General features: G+C 39.1%; 1 pseudogene; it reads right to left on the reverse strand.

The window, feature by feature from the left end:
• Positions 1-17,945: 17,945 nt before the first annotated feature.
• On the reverse strand, positions 17,946-18,260 carry LOC110312646 (peptidyl-prolyl cis-trans isomerase A pseudogene; annotated as a pseudogene).
• Between the last annotated feature and the right edge of the window lie 689 nt (positions 18,261-18,949).

Here is an 18,949-nt window from a genome sequence, read left to right on the forward strand (position 1 = left end):
CTGATTTTAGAGGGATTGCTTCAAGCTTCTCACCATTTACTTTGATGTTGGCTACTGGTTTGCTGTAGATTGCTTTTATCATGTTTAGGTATGGGCCTTGAATTCCTGATCTTTCCAAGACTTTTATCATGAATGCATGTTGGATCTTGTCAAATGCTTTTTCCGCATCTAAGGAGATGACCATGTGGTTTTTGTCTTTGAGTTTGATTATATACTGGATTACGTTGATGGATTTCCGTATATTGAACCATCCCTGCATCCCTGGGATGAAACCTACTTGGTCAGGATGGATGATTGTTTTGATGTGTTCTTGGATTCGGTTAGCAAGAACTTTATTGAGAATTTTTGCATCAATATTCATAAGGGATATTGGTCTGAAGTTTTCTATCTTTGTTGGGTCTTTTTGTGGTTTAGGTATCAGAGTAATTGTGGCTTCATAGAATGAGTTGGGTAGAGTACCTTCTGTTTCTATTTTGTGGAATAGTTTGTGAAGAACTGGGATTAGATCTTCTTTGAATGTCTGATAGAACTCTGCACTAAACCCATCTGGTCCTGGGCTTTTTTTAGTTGGGAGACTATTAATGACTGCTTCTATTTCTTTGGGGGATATAGGGCTGTTTAGATCATTAACCTGATCTTGATTCAACTTTGGTACCTGGTATCTCTCTAGGAACTTCTCCATTTCATCCAGGTTCTCCAGTTTTGTTGAGTATAGCCTTTGGTAGAAGGATCTGATGGTGTTTTGGATGTCTTCAGGATCTGTTGTTATGTCTCCTTTTTCATTTCTGATTTTGTTAATTAGGATGCTTTTCCTGTGCCCTCTAGTGAGTCTGGCTAAGGGTTTATCTATCTTGTTGATTTTCTCAAAGAACCAGCTCCTTGATTGGTTGATTCTTTGAATAGTTTTTCTTGTTTCCACTTGGTTGATTTCGCCCCTGAGTTTGATTATTTCCTGCTGTCTACTCCTCTTGGGTGAGTTTGCTTCCTTTTGTTCTAGTGCTTTTAGGTATGTTGTCAAGCTGCTAATGTGAGCTCTCTCTAGTTTCCTTTTGGAGGCACTCAGAGCTATGAGTTTTCCTCTTAGAAATGCTTTCATTGCCTCCCATAAGTTTGGGTATGTTGTGGCTTCATTTTCATTGAACTCTAAAAAGTCCTTAATTTCTTTCTTTATTCCTTCCTTGACCAAGGTATCATTGAGAAGAGTGTTGTTCAGTTTCCACGTGAAGGTTGGCTTTGTATTATTTATTTTGTTATTGAAGATCAGCCTTAGTCCATGGTGATCTGATAGGATGCATGGGACAATTTCAATATTTTTGTATCTGTTGAGGCCTGTTTTGTGACCAATTATGTGGTCAATTTTGGAGAAGGTACCATGAGGTGCTGAGAAGAAGGTATATCCTTTTGTTTTAGGATAGAATGTTCTGTAGATATCTGCCAGATCCATTTGATTCATAACTTCTGTTAGTTTCACTGTGTCCCTGTTTAGTTTCTGTTTCGACGATCTGTCCATTGGTGAAAGTGGTGTGTTGAAGTCTCCTACTATTATTGTATGAGGTGCAATGTGTGCTTTGAGATTTACTAAAGTTTCTTTAATGAATGTGGCTGCCTTTGTATTTGGAGCATAGATATTCAGGATTGATAGTTCCTCTTGGAGGATTTTACCTTTGATGAGTATGAAGTGTCCCTCCCTGTCTTTTTTAATGACTTTGTGTTGGAAGTCAATCTTATCAGATATTAGAATGGCTACTCCAGCTTGTTTCTTCATAACATTTGCTTGGAAAATTGTTTTCCAGCCTTTCATTCTGAGGTAGTGTCTATCTTTTTCTCTGAGATGAGTTTCCTGTAAGCAGCAAAATGTTGGGTCTTGTTTGTGTAGCCAGTTTGTTAGTCTATGTCTTTTTATCGGGGAGCTGAGTCCATTGATATTAAGAGATATTAAGGAAAAGTAATTGTTGTTTCCTGTTATTTTTGTTGTTAAAGTTGGCATTCTGTTCTTGTGGCTGTCTTCTTTTAGGTTTGTTAAGGGATTACCTTCTTGTTGTTTCTAGGGCGTGGTTCCTGTCCTTGTATTGGTTTTTTTCTGTTATTATCCTTTGAAGGGCTGGATTCGTGGAGAGATAATGTGTGAATTTGGTTTTGTCGTGGAATACTTTGGTTTCTCCATCTATGTTAATTGAGAGTTTGGCTGGGTATAGTAGCCTGGGCTGGAATTTGTGTTCTTTTAGTGTCTGTATAACATCTGTCCAGGATCTTCTGGCTTTCATAGTCTCTGGTGAAAAATCTGGTGTAATTCTGATAGGCTTGCCTTTATATGTTACTTGGCCTTTTTCTCTTACTGCTTTTAGTATTCTATCTTTATTTAGAGCATTTTTTGTTCTGATTATTATGTGTCGGGAGGTATTTCTTTTCTGGTCCAGTCTATTTGGAGTTCTATAGGCTTCTTGTATGTTCATGGGCATCTCTTTCTTTAGATTTGGGAAGTTTTCTTCTATAATTTTGTTGAAGATGTTTGCTGGTCCTTTGAGTTGAAAATCTTCATTCTCATTCACTCCTATTATCCGTAGGTTTGGTCTTCTCATTGTGTCCTGTATTTCTTGGATGTTTTGAGTTAGGATCTTTTTGCATTTTACATTTTCCTTGATTGTTGTGCCGATGTTCTCTATGGAATCTTCTGCACCTGAGATTCTCTCTTCCATCTCTTGTATTCTGTTGCTGATGCTCGTATCTATGGTTCCAGATTTCTTTCCTAGGGTTTCTATCTCCAGTGTTGCCTCATTTTGGGTTTTCTTTATTGTGTCTACTTCCCTTTTTAGGTCTAGTATGGTTTTGTTCATTTCCATCATCTGTTTGGATGTGTTTTCCTGTTTTTCATTAAGGACTTCTACCTGTTTGATTAGGTTATCCTGTTTTTCGTTAAGGATTTGTAACTCTTTAGCAGTGTTCTCCTGCAATTCTTTAAAAAATTTTTGTGCTTCCTCTTTATTGTCTTCTACCTGTTTACCAGTGTTCCTTTGTATTTCTTTAAGTGTGTTATTAAAGTCCTTCTTGAAGTCCTCTACCATCATCAGGAGATATGCTTTTAGATCCGTGTCTAGCTTTTCCGGTGTGTTGGGGTGCCCTGGACTGGGCAAAGTGGGAGTGCTGGGTTCTGATGATGGTGAGTGGTCTTGGTTTCTGTTAGTAAGATTATTACGTTTACCTTTCGCCATCTGGTAATCTCTGTGGTTAGTTGTTGTGGTTGTCACTGTTTAAAGATTGGAGCAGAAGCTGTGTTCCACTCACCAGCAGTCTCAAAATCCTGTGGCAGGGGTCGTGGTTTGCTGGCAGTACCCTGGTGCTGGTCCAGCCGGAAGAGGCCTGTGGTCCTACTCAGGCCGGTTTTCTGCTTCCCTAACTAATGCAGTCTCAGGTCCTGCGCGCAATTGGATTGGAGCAGAAGCTGTGTTCCACTCTCCAGAAGTCTTAAGATCCTGTGGCGGGTGTTGTGGGTAGCTGGCAAGTGTCAGCCGACCCTGTGCCCTCGCTACCCCGGTGCTTTTCTGACCGGAAGAGGCTTGTGGCCCTATGTAGGCGGGATTTCTCTCTCCCCAACCAGAGCAGTCTCAGGTCCCGCGTGATTGGACTGGAGCAGAAGCTGTGTTCCACTACCAGCAGTCTCAAAATCCTGTGGCGGGGGTTGTGGGTAGCTGGCGGGTGTCAGCCGACCCTGTGCTCTAGCTATCCCGGTGCTGATCCGGCCGGATGAGGCCTGTGGCCCTACTCTGGCCGGTTTCTGCTTCCCTAACTAATGCAGTCTCAGGTCCCGCGCGCAATTGGATTGGAGCAGAAGCTGTGTTCCACTCACCAGACGTCTTAAGATCCTGTGGCGGGTGTTGTGGGTAGCTGGCGAGTGTCAGCCGACCCTGCGCCCTAGCTACCCCGGTGCTTTTCTGACCGGAAGAGCTTGAGTGCATTTTTTTAATTATTGATGATAGAGTACTTATCCATTGTGTGTTGTGCCACCACTGGACTGGTGGTCCTGGGTACTATAAGAAAACAGGCTGAGAAAGCCATTAGGTGTGGAGAGCCGTGACGTGAGCAATCGCCATTATAAGATGGCGCTGGCTTCCACTGTGCCTAACTAGTAAACAAGCCTTGTAAGCAGGTTCAAGAGTGAACTCACACCTAGTCACTGCCTATCTCGGGGCGTAGTAATGAGGTGATGAGCGAGCAACAAATCAGGAGCTGACATGCCACATCAGGTGCTGAAACACCATGCTGAGGGATATATAAGCAGCACCATTTTCCAGGGTCTGGGTCTTCCCTCCTTAAGAAGCAATAAAGCTTGCTGCAGAAGAATCCAGTTGTCCGAGTGTGTTCTTGCTGGCGAGAACGATAGCTCGGGACCATTAGGAACAAGCCAGTAGCCAGCAATCCACCATGGCCTTTGCATCAGTTTCTGCCTCCAGATTTAGTTCCAGCCATGACTTCCTTCAATGAACAACACTGATGTGGAAGTGTAAGCAAAACAAGCCCTTTCCTACCCGAGTTGCTTTTGGTCATGGTGCTTCATCACAGCATATTCTCTTTTAATTAAGACAGTGTTAAAACTTTAGAAGTCACATTTTCTATTTTATTTTCAATGAGAAATATTTCCTCTTTATAACAGTTGTTGAGCAATGGAGTCATTCTGATTTGTCAATTTGAAGCAAGGAAAGTATAAAATTGATGAAGTCATGAGAGTCTAAACTTACCCATATGTTTCCTGTAAGTGGTAGACAAGGTTTGGTTTGTTTCCTTTACTGTTCTTTTTGTTATAAGGAAAGGGAGATGTTTGTAGATTAGATTGAGAAATTGCTTTTAAAACAGCAAACTATCTGATATCCCAAGTTTGGTCCCTAAACCTACTTGGTAGAAAGAGAAACTGAGTTCTACAAGTACCTCTGACCTGTACACATGTTACATGCACACACACACACACACACACACGCACACATGCACACATACAATTACTAAATATTTATTCTCTTAAAAGTTAAATTGTATTTTAATTTATCACTCCAAAATCGGAAAGACCATGAATGACTTTCAAAATTTAGCATGCCACCTAGAGAACTTGGATTTTAACAAACACTGCCATTAATCACATAGTCATTTAGGAGTCATGTCTTTGGAGATCATGTATTATATTGCTTTAACTATTCCTTTAGTAATTTTTTATACATTCTAGTCTTATAAGAGACTCTATATTTAAAAGAAAGACAGACAAAGGCCGGCTTAGGTATTTTGGAAGGAGATCTGAAGAAAACTTGATAATAATTGGAGTAGGCTTTATTTTGCCTGGAAAAGGCAGGAGACAGAATAAACAATAATTTTAAGTAAAACATAATTCTGATGTAGGATTAAGACCAAAGTCTGCTCTGTCAGTCACTGAATTTCTGAAAATCCCTGAAAAGCATATAATGAGCAGTGTCAGAACACCAAGCTCAGTTCAGATGTGCGGGGCTTGCTTTTGTCCCCTCTGCCTGGCCAGTTACCAGTGGGGCTACCTTTGTTCCCTAGCATCAAAGGAAATCTGGACAGGGTACTAGCTTTTCAAAGCACTGCGCTTGCTATGCAAGTGCTTCATCACACAATTCTTTCTTAGTGACATCACTCTGAGATTTACATCCTTCTCAAGAAACCAGAAAAACATATTTATACAAAAAAATGTTTTTCTTCTTCATATAATATCTTGTTTACCTCTAAATTTAAAGTTCCATCATGTATGTGACAGTTTTACTCTGCAGCAAGGAAAAAAGCAAATAGGCCTCTGATTCAGATGACAAATTCTGAACTTATAATTGAGAAACAGCTGACTATCTGTTCATGCCAATTTTGGAATTATAAATTAAAATGTAAGTCAATTTTTAAAAGAATAAACTTTTAGTAATTGTGTGTGTATGTGTGTGTGTGTACACATGAAACATGTGAAGAAGACAAAACCTAAAGAATCCCCATGTTCTTGAGAAGTGTTAACACTCAAAAAAGGGATCAGATAACATACCTTCAGATTAAGTGTATGAGGAAATGAAACAAAACAAATTTTTCAATACAGTACTCAAAAAGAAATATTTATGGACAGCCAGGGCTACACAGAGAAACCCTGTCTTGAAAAACAAACAAAACAAAACAAAACAAAACACCAACCAAACACACAAAAAAGAAATATTTATTCATGATACCTTTCATGGATATAATACTTAAAATGTACACATTAAACATTTATCTTACCTTCAGGCTTAATGACTCGAGTTCATCCAAGAAAAACAAGCTATTTCTTCACAGCCAATCAAGTCTTCATGAGACAGAAGCTAGGTTGTTAAGTAAGAACCCCAAAATGCAGTCTTTAGCAATGGCAGGAATATCTGGCTCCCAGAGCTCAAATTACCATATTAAACATCTCTGCAGTTGATATAAGTAGTCATTTTCTCTCCCACAATAATGTCAACCACAGGCCTGGGTCACTTGTGTAATTATACCCATTTATTTATGTGCCTCTTCAGATGCTAAGGTCACAGTAAAATGCCAACCTCCAGGGAAAGAGGTGGATACTTGCCAGGATCAACTTCTATAGAAGAAGCATTGTTCTATGGGGGCCTACAAAGGGCCAAACTAGTCTCCATGTTATCCAGATTTTAACTGCTTTTCTTCAGGTTTTCTAATAAAACAGATACTTTTACAAGTAGAACATTACTTAACATTTCTGTTAAGAATAAGCATTTTATAATGGCTTTCCTTTTGAAGGGCTCAGTTTAGGCATTTGAAGAAATGAAGGAAAGTTGCGTTTCCTTAAAATTAACTATATTTTTATTTGTTTCTTGTATAATTTTAGGATTTTAGATATATTTTGTGAGAAATAATTTTTAGTTTATTTTTAATAGCATACAAGGGATTAGATATTATGACAGTTTAAAATTACTAAAGTGTGTCCTAGCAGAGTTTCTTCCCCTCTCCTCCCCACCTCCCACAGACCCTCCTATGACACACACATCTGTTTTTTTCCATGACACAAGTGACCTGTGGAGGCAAGGTCCAGAAAGAAGCTGTACTTCTAAACTAAAACCTTCAATGAGAGAGATTAACTGGGCTCAATGATTGTGAAGAGCTTAGAATGTTCCGGGTTCGGAAATAACTACAGTTTCTCTTGCGCTTGAGAACACATTGTCTTTGTCCTCTTTGAGGTGCAAACTGTGGTTTCTGTAGTCACAGTCCTTTTGCATGGCTATCTTTCACATTATCTCTTTTAACTGTCGTTTGGTCTCCTTTCTAATAGTTTGGACTTTGTTCACATTTACACCAATTTATTTAGACACACAAACACATACACACACACTCATGCCTTATGAGGTAAGATCTGTATATAAGTGAACATGAAGTTTTTGTCTTTTTTATTTTTCTACAAATTCCAGATGTTTTTATAGCCGAATAACATTCCATTGTGAATATAGATTTGATTTGATTTGATTTGATTTGATTTGATTTTATTTTATTTTATTTTATTTCCCTGTTGGTAGGCATTTAGTTAGGTTCCAGTTCCTTGTGTTTTGATAAAAGATTGTTGTGAAAAGAAGCACTGTGGACTCATGAGCCGTTAGTACACTGTTTCCAATATGACAACTAAGATGACTAAGGAACACAAACTTGTGCCCAATTATAATCTTAAATGGATAAAAAAGTCAAGCAATATAGTCTCTTTATTAATCATGGATTCTAAAAGTCATTTAATACTGTTTGTCCTCATTGATTGTTGGTGAGATCACAGCTTTGGTATTCTTAGAGAACCTGGAGAAAACAAACAATGCAAACATCAGCAACTTATGCCTAGAAAACAAAACAAAATAAAATAAACAAAAAAACAAAACAAAACAAAAAACCAGGCATGACATTCACTCTCACCGTAGTGCTTCAGCACTAGGGTTCTCCTGGCTTCACAATTCTCTGATATAAATTCTGGGACATTAAAACTACAAACCAAGACTTGACTAAGAATATCCTTTATTGGAATATCTTATTGGGATTTTACTGTGACCTGGGCATCTGAAAAGTCACATAAATCAATGGATAAAATTACACAAGTGAACAAGTGACTCCCAACCTGTGTGTTGGGAGTCTCACAAAACCACCAAGCTAACAGACATAGTACATACATAGAGGATCTGGTGCAGATCCATGCTTGCTCTTTCAGTTTCTGTGAGCCCATATGAGCCCTGCTTAGTTGATTTGGCAGGCCATGTTTTCCAGGTTCTCCTGGTTCTCCATTCCCTGTGACTCCTACAGTATTTTCTCACCCTTCTTTTGTCACCAATTCCTTTATCACCAATGGGAGGGACACAATGGAGACCTCCAGTTTAGACTCTTTCTCCATATATCTCTGGCTGTGGGTCTCTGTGTTTGCTCCCGTCTGCTGCCAGAGGAAGCCTCTCTGATGAAACAGTGCATGAGGCATGTTCCAGTGAGGATAGCTGAATATAATCAGGAGTCATTTAATTGATTTTTTTTTTTCACTAGACCAATGGTGTATACTTCTACATTAGGTCTTTGGCTTATCCACTCTCTAGTGTCTAGATATCCAAGCAGTGTTGGTTATGGGTTCCTTCTTATGGAGTAGGCCTCATGCTAAACCAGATATTGATTAGCCACTCCTAAGGGAGTTCTCAATGCCCTGAAAAACAGCAGGCTCTGAGAAGAATTCAAGCATGCAGAAAGTTCAAAGCAAAGAAGGGAATGGTGGTTGCAGTCTATCAGCAGCTTATGAAGAGGGCATCCTGGGGAAAGGAGGTTGAGTTCAATCTTTAGGGGGTTTGGGGTCACCTTCAGTGAAACTTCAATGGAGCTGAGAGAAAATAGTTAACAAAACACAGTCTGTGAAGGAATACAGGACACAAACCAAGGTTAGAATATTCCCACCCCCACCTTCCCCAGGACGATATCTGGTGACAGAATGGATGAAAAGAAGGGGATAAGCTGTTTGCCTGGTGGTCAAGCTTGGAAATGAGGTTTTATCTTCCTTGTTGTTTTTGCCATGTGTTGCTTTTACTCTCCCTGTTCACTTTTGTGTGGATATGAAGTAGCAGTAGGAGGTGGTGTCTTCTATAGGCACAGCTTTTCTGCTGGCAGGCTTCTTTTTTTTTTTTTTTTTTTGGTTTTTCGAGACAGGGTTTCTCTGTGTAGCCCTGGCTGTCCTGGAACTCACTTTGTAGACCAGGCTGGCCTCGAACTCAGAAATTCGCCTGCCTCTGCCTCCCGAGTGCTGGGATTAAAGGCGTGCGCCACCACGCCCGGCGGCAGGCTTCTTTATCACTATCTGGATCCCACATCTCAGACCTGTCCTTTCTGTATGCAGCTTTTCCAGCCAGGGTCTGAACTGTTTACCTGACTGCTGATCACTATGAAAGCTCATGGATCAGAGAGATCAGGTTTCCATATTGCTGACACTTAGAATTTCTGCCATGATACTCATCCTGTTTCTCTTTACTAACTCAGTTAGGAAATCAGTCAGAGTCAAGGTGTGGATAGAAGGGTGGGGGGTTCAGTTGGGGTAACTACAGGGAGCTAAAAATAAAGTAGCAAGATTGTGGCAGTCTAATGTGATTCAGGGATTTTTGAGCCAGAATTCCCAGTTTTGAGGGAAAGCATAGAAAGTCAAGAATGGACTTGTCTAAGAAGATATAATGAGGAAAACCTGCACATAAGCCCAATAAAATATAGTTTGTTTTTAAAATCCAGGAATCATATATATTATTCAAAAAATTGTAAACAGGCATGATAATAAATTTATTTTAATAATACAGCCCCAATCCTACTTTTTTTAGTTTCATTTTTGCATCTTAAATTCCACTTTAAAGTATCTTCTATCATATGTGTGCTACTGTAGGAATCCACAAGCATGGGTGGAATTCTCCTAGTGGTTTGATTTTGACATTGGTTTTAAACCTTGTGGAATAACCCTGAAACCCCCAACAGCCAGTCTGCCCTCCCTGGGTTTTAACTGACTACCAAGCTGTAGTTGTGACCACTGCAGCACTCCATTAATTGTGGACAAGAGGTGCTCAACAGACCTAGCCCCTGTGATTATGGTCTGAAAGCTCACAGGAGACTTATCATTGACTATCCGACCTTCAAAGAGGGAACAACAGTGGCATTAAGGGCTCCAAATAATGCTGGGTTTGGTTTCTTTTGATTGGTATGACATATCATGAAGCCAAGCAGTACAGTTACTTTTAGAAATTCAGGAAAGCAAAAGAGAGGAATAAAATGAGGCACAGGTATACAAAGGAAAACCAAAAATTGTCAACTCAGGGACACCATTGCTCGGAGCACCTTGTCTAGACAAAGTCTTCCCTCATTCACTAAGTGAAAATTAGAAAGAAAAGTAGAGTTGCTGATGCATAACTGAGTAGGATTCTGACACTTTACCTTAAATAGGATTTGCCAGACCTCCCATTGTCTCTTTGGATATGATCATTATTTCTATTACACAAAATATAGACACAGAAGTCAAGTTTTGATATTTTAATTTCTTCAAATTGCATATAATAAGAAGATCAAGAAGATGCCTTCTTATTTTTTTCTTCTAATCCATCTCTGCTCAGAGAATCCTCAGATGGTACAAAGACATTTGCTTACCATCAACTTAGAAAGGACTAGGACCTCCCAAGAGCTGGGGCTTTGACTCTATCTTTAATTCCAGGCATGTAATTAAAGTTCAGGCATGATCTGGGGAAATCTTTTCTGCATGCCAATAGTTATTGAATACTGTCATCCTCATCTTAGCTATCTATTTTCCCAAGATAATCTCATTCAGCAACTATGTGAGTTGATGTTAGTTTATTTCCTACACAACAACTGGGTAATGGTGTAGAAGGTTGGCCTATATAACAACTGGGTAATGGTGTAGAAGGTTGGCCTATATAACAACTGGGTAACAGTGTGGAAGGTTGGGATGTGCTGCTCAACAATAAAGGCAGCCTTTGTCATCTGTGGCAGGGCTGTCCCACAAATGGTTTGGGGATGTCAGCCAAATTCAGTGATTGCCTCACCATAAAAGAGCCAAGATCACATCCAAGATCACACCTCTTTCATAGCACATCTAACAGTTCATGGCCAAGCCAAGTGATGTGCTGTGGGGCACTGGGCTATGCAAAGACACTCTGGTCTCCAGTCGAGCTGAGGTCTGAACCCCAGTGGTGATAATTCATCTAAATGACATGGTAGGCATTCCCTTATGCTCCTGGAACTCTGACTTCTGCCTAAGTTACCGCCCCCCACAGCCCCCACAAGAGAAGCATGGCTAGAAGTCACATGGGCAATGGTCCAAGCTTCTGACCTTCAGGCTAAACTCCTCCCCAGTTACCTAACAACAGTAAAGATCATTAAAGGGGCTGTTAGGCCCCCACCTCACTCTCTCACTTCTTTGTTCTCTTACCTCTCACTTCTCTCACTCCTCTCTCTTCTTTCCTTCTCTCCTTTCCTCTCCTCTCCTTTCCTCTCCTCTCCTCTCCTGTTAGAAGGCCTTCCTGTGCTCCAGTCAAGATCCGCTGCACTCTCAGGTGTTGGGAACCTCTTCCCTCATCCCTCTCTCCTATAACCCTGGTGGCTTTAGCAAAGTAGATCTGGGGATCCCAGGTAGGGGTGCCCCTTGTCCACCCTCTGAAGAGTGGGTCAGAGGCTTTAATGCCCACCCAGGGATGAATAGAAAGTGTATGGCAGCTTTTCCACACCCGAAAGACCAGAGAATAGATAAAACTCTGGCGGGGTGTGGGTCTCCCCCCCTCCCCCAGGGCCCTCTTTTTAGTTCCCTACAAGGTGCCTTGGATGTATGCTTTCTTTTCTAATTCCAAAGAGTTCTGGTGGCTTGTTCTATATAGAAACTTTTCTGTTGAATTATAGTTCAACCTCCACCTCTGTCCAGTGTGGCTTTTTTCTTTCCTTTCACAGGTATTGAGTTGAAATCCTCCTTGATTATTTTTACATATTACATCTAAAAATCTGGCTTCATGGAAGAGTCAGCAAGTTACATTCTTAAATTTACATCTCTGGCCATTCTTTCTTTTAAACGTGAATCAAATCAAACCTTTGAATCAATACTTAGGCTTGCATTTTAAAAAGTCATTTTCATTTTAATTAGTGAATTCTTAATTTTTTTACTTCTAATTTTTTTCTATCAGAATCTTTTCATCCAATGAACATTTCTTTGAGCCATCAAGATATGTAGACACCAAACCAATGCAACAACTAATATGTTGGTCTCTTCTTCAAAAACCTACTGATCATCAGGCTCCTGATCCTGCCTTCTTAATACATAGCAAATCAATTCCTTCATGCCATCTGTGTTCCTGTACAACTATCTAAGCTTACATGTGATCTCATCTGTCTCCTCTCTAGACTTCTCAGCTTTGCCTTCCACTAGCATCCAGATAACTATTTTCCAGTGTGCGAGTGAGAAATTGCCATTTTGCAGACTTTTTCCTAATATCTTGTTCTCGAAAGAAACAAACTCAAAAACTCAGATGTTCCAATGATGAATCTATTTACAAGTCTCATGATCTCCTGATTTGGTTCATCACTTCCCAGGAATGTTGGATTTTAGCATTTGTTGGTTTGTTAGAGTGCATTTATATTTGTAATTACTGCCTCTTGGAAGATTGTTCTCCAAAGTCTTTGCTGGCTTCTTTGCCCCTCTTTTCTCCCACTGTATCTCAAATGTCACTTCTCCAAAGTGTTCATCCTGACCACTGAGCTACCAAAGTTTTTGCTCCTTCACTTCCACCATTTGCCTTTATCTTCATAAATCTCATTACAAAAATTTGCTTTTATGCAATGAATTATAACACTTGAGCAAGTTTATATGCTGAAGTCCTAACTCCCAGTGTAACTATGTATCTGGAGTCTTTATATTGTATAGTGGTTAAGACAAAGAAGGTTGTAAGGGTGGTGCTCTTATCCATTAAGAGTTAGCTTTCTAAATAGATGGTATCTCTCACTTTCCTGTGACTACTTAGAGGATATGAAAGAAAATACACCAGTTTGCTTGCTAGGGCAGATAGGGACCTTGGTAATGCTTTTATCCAGAATTTTAGATTCTAAAGCAGTGAGAAAATAAATTTTAGTGGTTAGTTCATGCCATATGTCTTAGTTATTGTTACTCTCATTGTGATAAAACACCACAAAGTAACTTGGGGAGGAAAGGGTTGATTTGGATTATACTTCCACATCATACGACATCATTCAAAGAAGTCTGGGCAGGAACTGAAACAGGGCAGGAACCTGGAGGTAGTGCCATTACTGACTTTGCTTATTATGATTTGTTCAGTCTGGTTACTCACATAATTCAGCACAAGAAGCTGAGGGGGAATCCCATATCAATAAGTAATTAACAAAATGGTCCATAGTCTCTCCTACAGCTCAATCCTTTGTAGCCACTTCTCAGTTAATATTCCCATCTCTGCTCTAGCTTGTGTCAAGTTGATGTTAAACTATGCAGCACATCATCTGTAGTAATTTATAATGAATATCTGAACAAAATAATATATGCATTTATTGGAAAATGCAATTGTTATTTGATTATCACTATTTAAAAAGCAACCTTCCTTCCCCTGTGCTTAGAAGGGTCTTAATATGTAGCGCATACTGGCCTTAAATGTGTGATCCTTCTGTCTTAGTCTCTTGAACACTAGGATTTTAGGCATGTAGAGCCTAAAAATGAATCTACTTAGGGAAGATTCATTCATTTGTATCACCTGCTTCTATGACTCTCCAGGGTAAAAGAACAGTGTGGTAGAGATGGCACTAAAACCATATTACTGCCTGAGTGACTGGTTCTACTTTTAGGTTAATTAGGCAAAGGGTAAAAGTATGATATTTGCAGGGTTGCTGTAAACATCATGTTTACAGCATGTGTATATCATGTTCAGTATACATTTCTAGAGGTGAAAATTATGAGGAGAAAGACCAAATTCACAGTTTTCTAATTAAAATGAACTTTATTCTACTTGAGCACCTGGAACTGGATAGTCCTAAGTTGGAATTTTAGAGATAAGCTTTGAGATGTGAGGAAGACAAGATTTTTATAGCGTTGGTAGGTGGAGTTCCAAATGGGGCACTTGGCAAAAGAGGTGGGTTTACAGGAGCAGAACATAAAGCATAACAAATTAGTCATTATTATCTCTTGAAACAAAAACATGATTGCAAGGTGGTCATAATGAAGGGTAGTTACAGTAAGGTATCCATAAGAACCCCTTTGAAACAAAGGTAGGGCTGTGTCTTAGGGTTTACTGCTATGACCAGATACCATGACCAGGGCAACTCTTATAAGTTCATTTAAACTGAGGCTGTCTTACAGGGTCAGAGGTTCAGTCCTTCATCATCATGGTGGGAACATGGCAGCATCCAGGCAGGCATGGTGCAGGAGGAGCTGAGAGTTTTACATCTTTATCCGAAGACTGGTAGCAGTATACAGCTTTCAGGAAGCTAGGATGAGGGTCTTAGTGCACACACATAGTGACACACCTACTCCAACAGGACCACACCTTCTAATAGTACCACTTCCTGGGAAGAGCATATACAAACCACCACAGGTTGCAAAATGATTATTAACTTTCTGAAATAAAGACATGATTTCAGTTCAGCTTACAGGTGGGCACAACCCTTGAGAAACAGAGGTTGAATTATAACTAGCAATGAACCTAGTTGTTTTTACTATAATATGGCTTTTAAGCCTAAAATGGGGGGAGGCTTGTTCTTCAGATATGTCAGATTGTATGTGAAGAAATGTCCTCTGATTGAGACCATTCTAAAACCTTGTTTAAATATGAAACAACCTTTTACACTTAGAAAATAGTGAGAGAATTGTTCTAGACTGAAAGACAGCTGAAAGCCACAGTGTTGAGACATTCGGAAGCTTAGATTTGGGTAGTTGCTATGAGGAAATGGGCTAGCATTGTAGTGTAGAGGGCGAAGGTGTACTACATTCACATGTACCTGAATGAAAGAGAAAAGTAGATATCTGAACAGTTAAGGAAGACTTCAAATATTCATAGACATTAAGGGAAAAATATTAGGTATTAACTTAAACTGGCAAACTAAGAAAAGACTAAAAAAGAGTGAATGTAGAGTCAGGATGGGCAAGATAGAAGAGACTTCTGTTTTGTTTGGGTTTGTATGTTAGTGGCACAGTTTTGTGCTTGGGCTGACTTTAAGTTCGGTGTGTAGCCAGTGATGACCCTGTACTTCTGGTCTTACTCTCTCTCCCTGGCATTAGAGTTATATGCCACAAAACCCAGTATATGTGGTGCTAAGAATCGAAACCAGGGCTTCAGGCACATAAGCAAGTACCCTAACAACTGAGCCAAAGCACCTGCCCTACATTTAATTTAGAAAACTTTCTTTTATGTTTTGAGATTATAAGATAATTATTATCTTCCCATTTCTTTAACCCTAAGTCTTCCAATATGTCCCTTCTTGCTCTTTGTCAAATTCATGGCCCCTTTCTTCAATATATATTCCTAAATACATAAATGCACCCTGTTATATTGTGTCTAATGTTTCCTGCTGGAATGTTTTTGAGGGCTGACCTATTGGCATTTGGTAATCAGCCCCTGGTTTCTTCCCTGGGGAAAATGATTTCCCCTACACTCAGCTTCACTGTAGTGTTTTGTGTAAGGTTGAGGCCCTTGGAATCATGCCGTCCACACTACCATGCCCATTGTTTTGTTCTCTCATTCAGTATGAGGGAATCAAATTGGAGACATTATTGATGGAAACTTTGACATACTCTCACAGCAAACTCTCTGATTTGGGAGCTCTTACAATCTTTCTGTGCCCTTTCCACAATTGTTCCTTGAGTCTTAGGTGTAGGGATTGTTATGTAGATATATTCATTGGGACTGGGCTTCACAACACAGCATTTTGATAGGTTGAGGGTTTTTGTTGTTGTTTTGTTTTTTTTGTAATAGGCTCTGTCTTTACAAAGATGTTGCATATTTGTAATTTTAAAGAAAACAATGTTTCTTCTCTTCCTTTGTCTTCTTCTCTTCCCTTGAATTTTCTATGTCAACTGTTCTGCCAGGTTTTCATTTTCTTTCATATTCTCAGAAGGTATTTTATGAACACAAAACCTTATGGATAACCTTCTAGCAGGAGATAAATGTAAACAAATCAACAAGAAATTGGGGGTCAGATTGCATGCATGTAAAAGCTTTCGAAACACGTGGAAGAGTGAGTGTGTAAGGAAAGGAGGGGAAAGAACCTTTATGGTTTGATTTTATGCTTTCTTAGTTCACTTTCCTGCCAGTTATCTATGGAGCCTCTGGGATTTTGTATATGATTTCAATAGAATGAATATTCGCTGTTGCCTGAAAGCATCCTATCATTTCTGGTTAACCAGAGCCAGTTCTGTTATTTGAGGCATTTTTATACATGTTCTAAGTATAGCTTTCCTTGTTTTGTAGTTCTTGAATCTAATTCTGATCTTAATAGATAGGTTTCTGTTCAATAAAATGGTAGATTTGTGTTTGGGAAAAAAACAGTTACTTTACATACTTTTTTTACTTTTAAAAGAGTAAGGATCTAAAAGTAGATTTTATGTTATTTCTCATTTGAAGATAGAAAAAATGATCCTAAGATCCAAGTGTTCTGAAAATACAAAGTTAGACCTATGACTCTTGGAAATGGAATTTCCTAGTAACAGCAAGTGGACTGAAAACAAGAGGATTGTTGAAGCTGTCTGCCTCATGATGGCTGAGGTTTACTTAATCATGGCCTTTCATGATCAAAGATAACAAAGCTTTGGTACAGCCTCTACTCAATCTCAATCTTGTATTCTATGATCTGTTCACTAAGGTTGAATTTTATCATTGTCTTGCTCAGAGATTCAAATTCCATTAATAGAACCCACTAAGAGGAATACACTTTTGTGGCTTCAGCAGCCTACCAAACAAAATACTCACAGTTCAGCTCAGGAGAAGGAAAACAATCTCTTTTTTCAGGATTGACTATTACTGCACAAGATATAACATGTCACTACATAGAAAACCTTTATGCAGATGGTATTTTAAGAGTGAAGTATCAATCTTTCCAAATTTAGGCACCAATATCCATTGTCAACATATGGCCATCTACCAAAGACAGGTGTTTTCATGATGCTTTAAAAAATATATACGGAATAAAATCTGATAGTTCTCTGTTTCTTATATTTCTTCTTCCTTTTCTGCATCATCTTTTCATATTTTTCAGAAAAAATATTGTTGTTACTAGAAAGAGTGCTCCTTTGTGTTTTGCAAATCTAGCATTCATTGAATCCACTGAGCACTCAGTAGGTTCACACTTGCTAATCAAAAGCATGGGTATTTAGTGCATTGAGTTGGTAGTTGTCCTAGCAAAACACAGTGTTACTTGAGAACAGTGAAGGACAATACGGGTAAAGAATGTGTGATGATGGTGAAAGGCAGAGCTTCCTAGGCTATTGATAGATGGGGTACACATGCAGTCAAATGAATATGAGTTATAAAAACTGAATCATGATCAAGATAGGGACATTTACTGTTTGTAGATCTTGAGATTTATAGATTATTCACATACAGGACAAATGGAGATTCAAGTGCCATGTTCACTGATGCTAAGGGAGGATGGTGAGGAGATTATAGTGGGTACAATTTATAAAATTTAAATACCTTACATAATCTTTTATTCATACAAAAGGTCAAAATTAAATATTCATCTTTTTTCTTATTTAGTTTTTATTCATAATCATAAACCTAACTTTACAATCCAGCTAGAATTGAAGGGTAATGAGGAAAATATGGAACACAAAGAACTTCAGTGAGAGCAGAGATTGCAGGGTATCGTGAGTAGTTTGGGGTAGAAGTGCTCTCCTGAGCTACAGAAGGTATGGTTTGATGGGTAAAATGCCCACAAGTCAAAAGAAATTAGAGTTGTTCACAGTCGGAAATGGTGATCTTCTTGCTGGTCTTGCCATCCCTGGACCCGAAACACTCCATGGTTTCCACAATGTTCATACCTTCTTTTACCTTCCCAAAGACCACATGCTTGCCATCCAGCCATTCATTCTTGGCAGTGCAGATAAAAAACTAGGAACCATTTTTGTTTGGTCCAGCATTTGGCATGGACAAGATGCCAGGACCTGTATGCTTCAGGATGAAGTTCTCATCCTCAAATTTCTTTCTTTAGTTGGACCTGATGCCAGTGCTATTATGGTGTGTGAAATCACCACCCTAGCACATGAATTCTGGAATAATTCTGTGCAAGGAGGAACCCTTATAGCCAAATCCTGTCTCTCCAGTGTTCAGAGCACAAAAGTTTTCTGCTGTCTTTGGAACTTTGTCTGCAAACAGCTCAAAGAAGATGCGGTCCACGGGCTCCTCCTCAGCCCTGATGTTATAGAATATGGTAGGGTTGACCAGGGCTACAGCAAGTAACAAAAAGTGACAGTGGCATATGCAAAGCCAAATATTCATCTTTTAAATACATCTTATTGTTACATCTACTAAGTTATACTTATATCATACTAAATACTATGTCAAAGCACAATTGTGGGGTGATTGTATTACAAATTGATTTTATTTCTGCAAATTATAAGTTTCAGATTTCATTCTCTCCTGGCCTTCTTGTACAATATTCTTCCTTACCAACCATCATCGTGAAAATTAAAGATCATGCCAATGCTGCAAGGTGTGTGATGTCTGTCTTCAAATCACTAGTTAGTAAAGCACAAGACACAAAAGCAAAACAAACAATCAAAAAGACCTGTTGTCATTTTTATTGACAAGAAAGCATTCCAACTGCTAGATGGCTTTTCATTATTAAATGGAGAAGACTCGTCTAAAATAAGAATGCAATGGCTACTTGTCAAGGTTACCCAGTCCAAAGAGAAAACAGAATAATGCTGTAAATATCTCCCACACTGTACCCC

Source organism: Mus caroli, unplaced genomic scaffold (genome assembly GCF_978045245.1).
Source record: "Mus caroli unplaced genomic scaffold, Mus_caroli_1 scaffold_1, whole genome shotgun sequence".
Classification (NCBI taxonomy): Eukaryota; Metazoa; Chordata; class Mammalia; order Rodentia; family Muridae; genus Mus; species Mus caroli.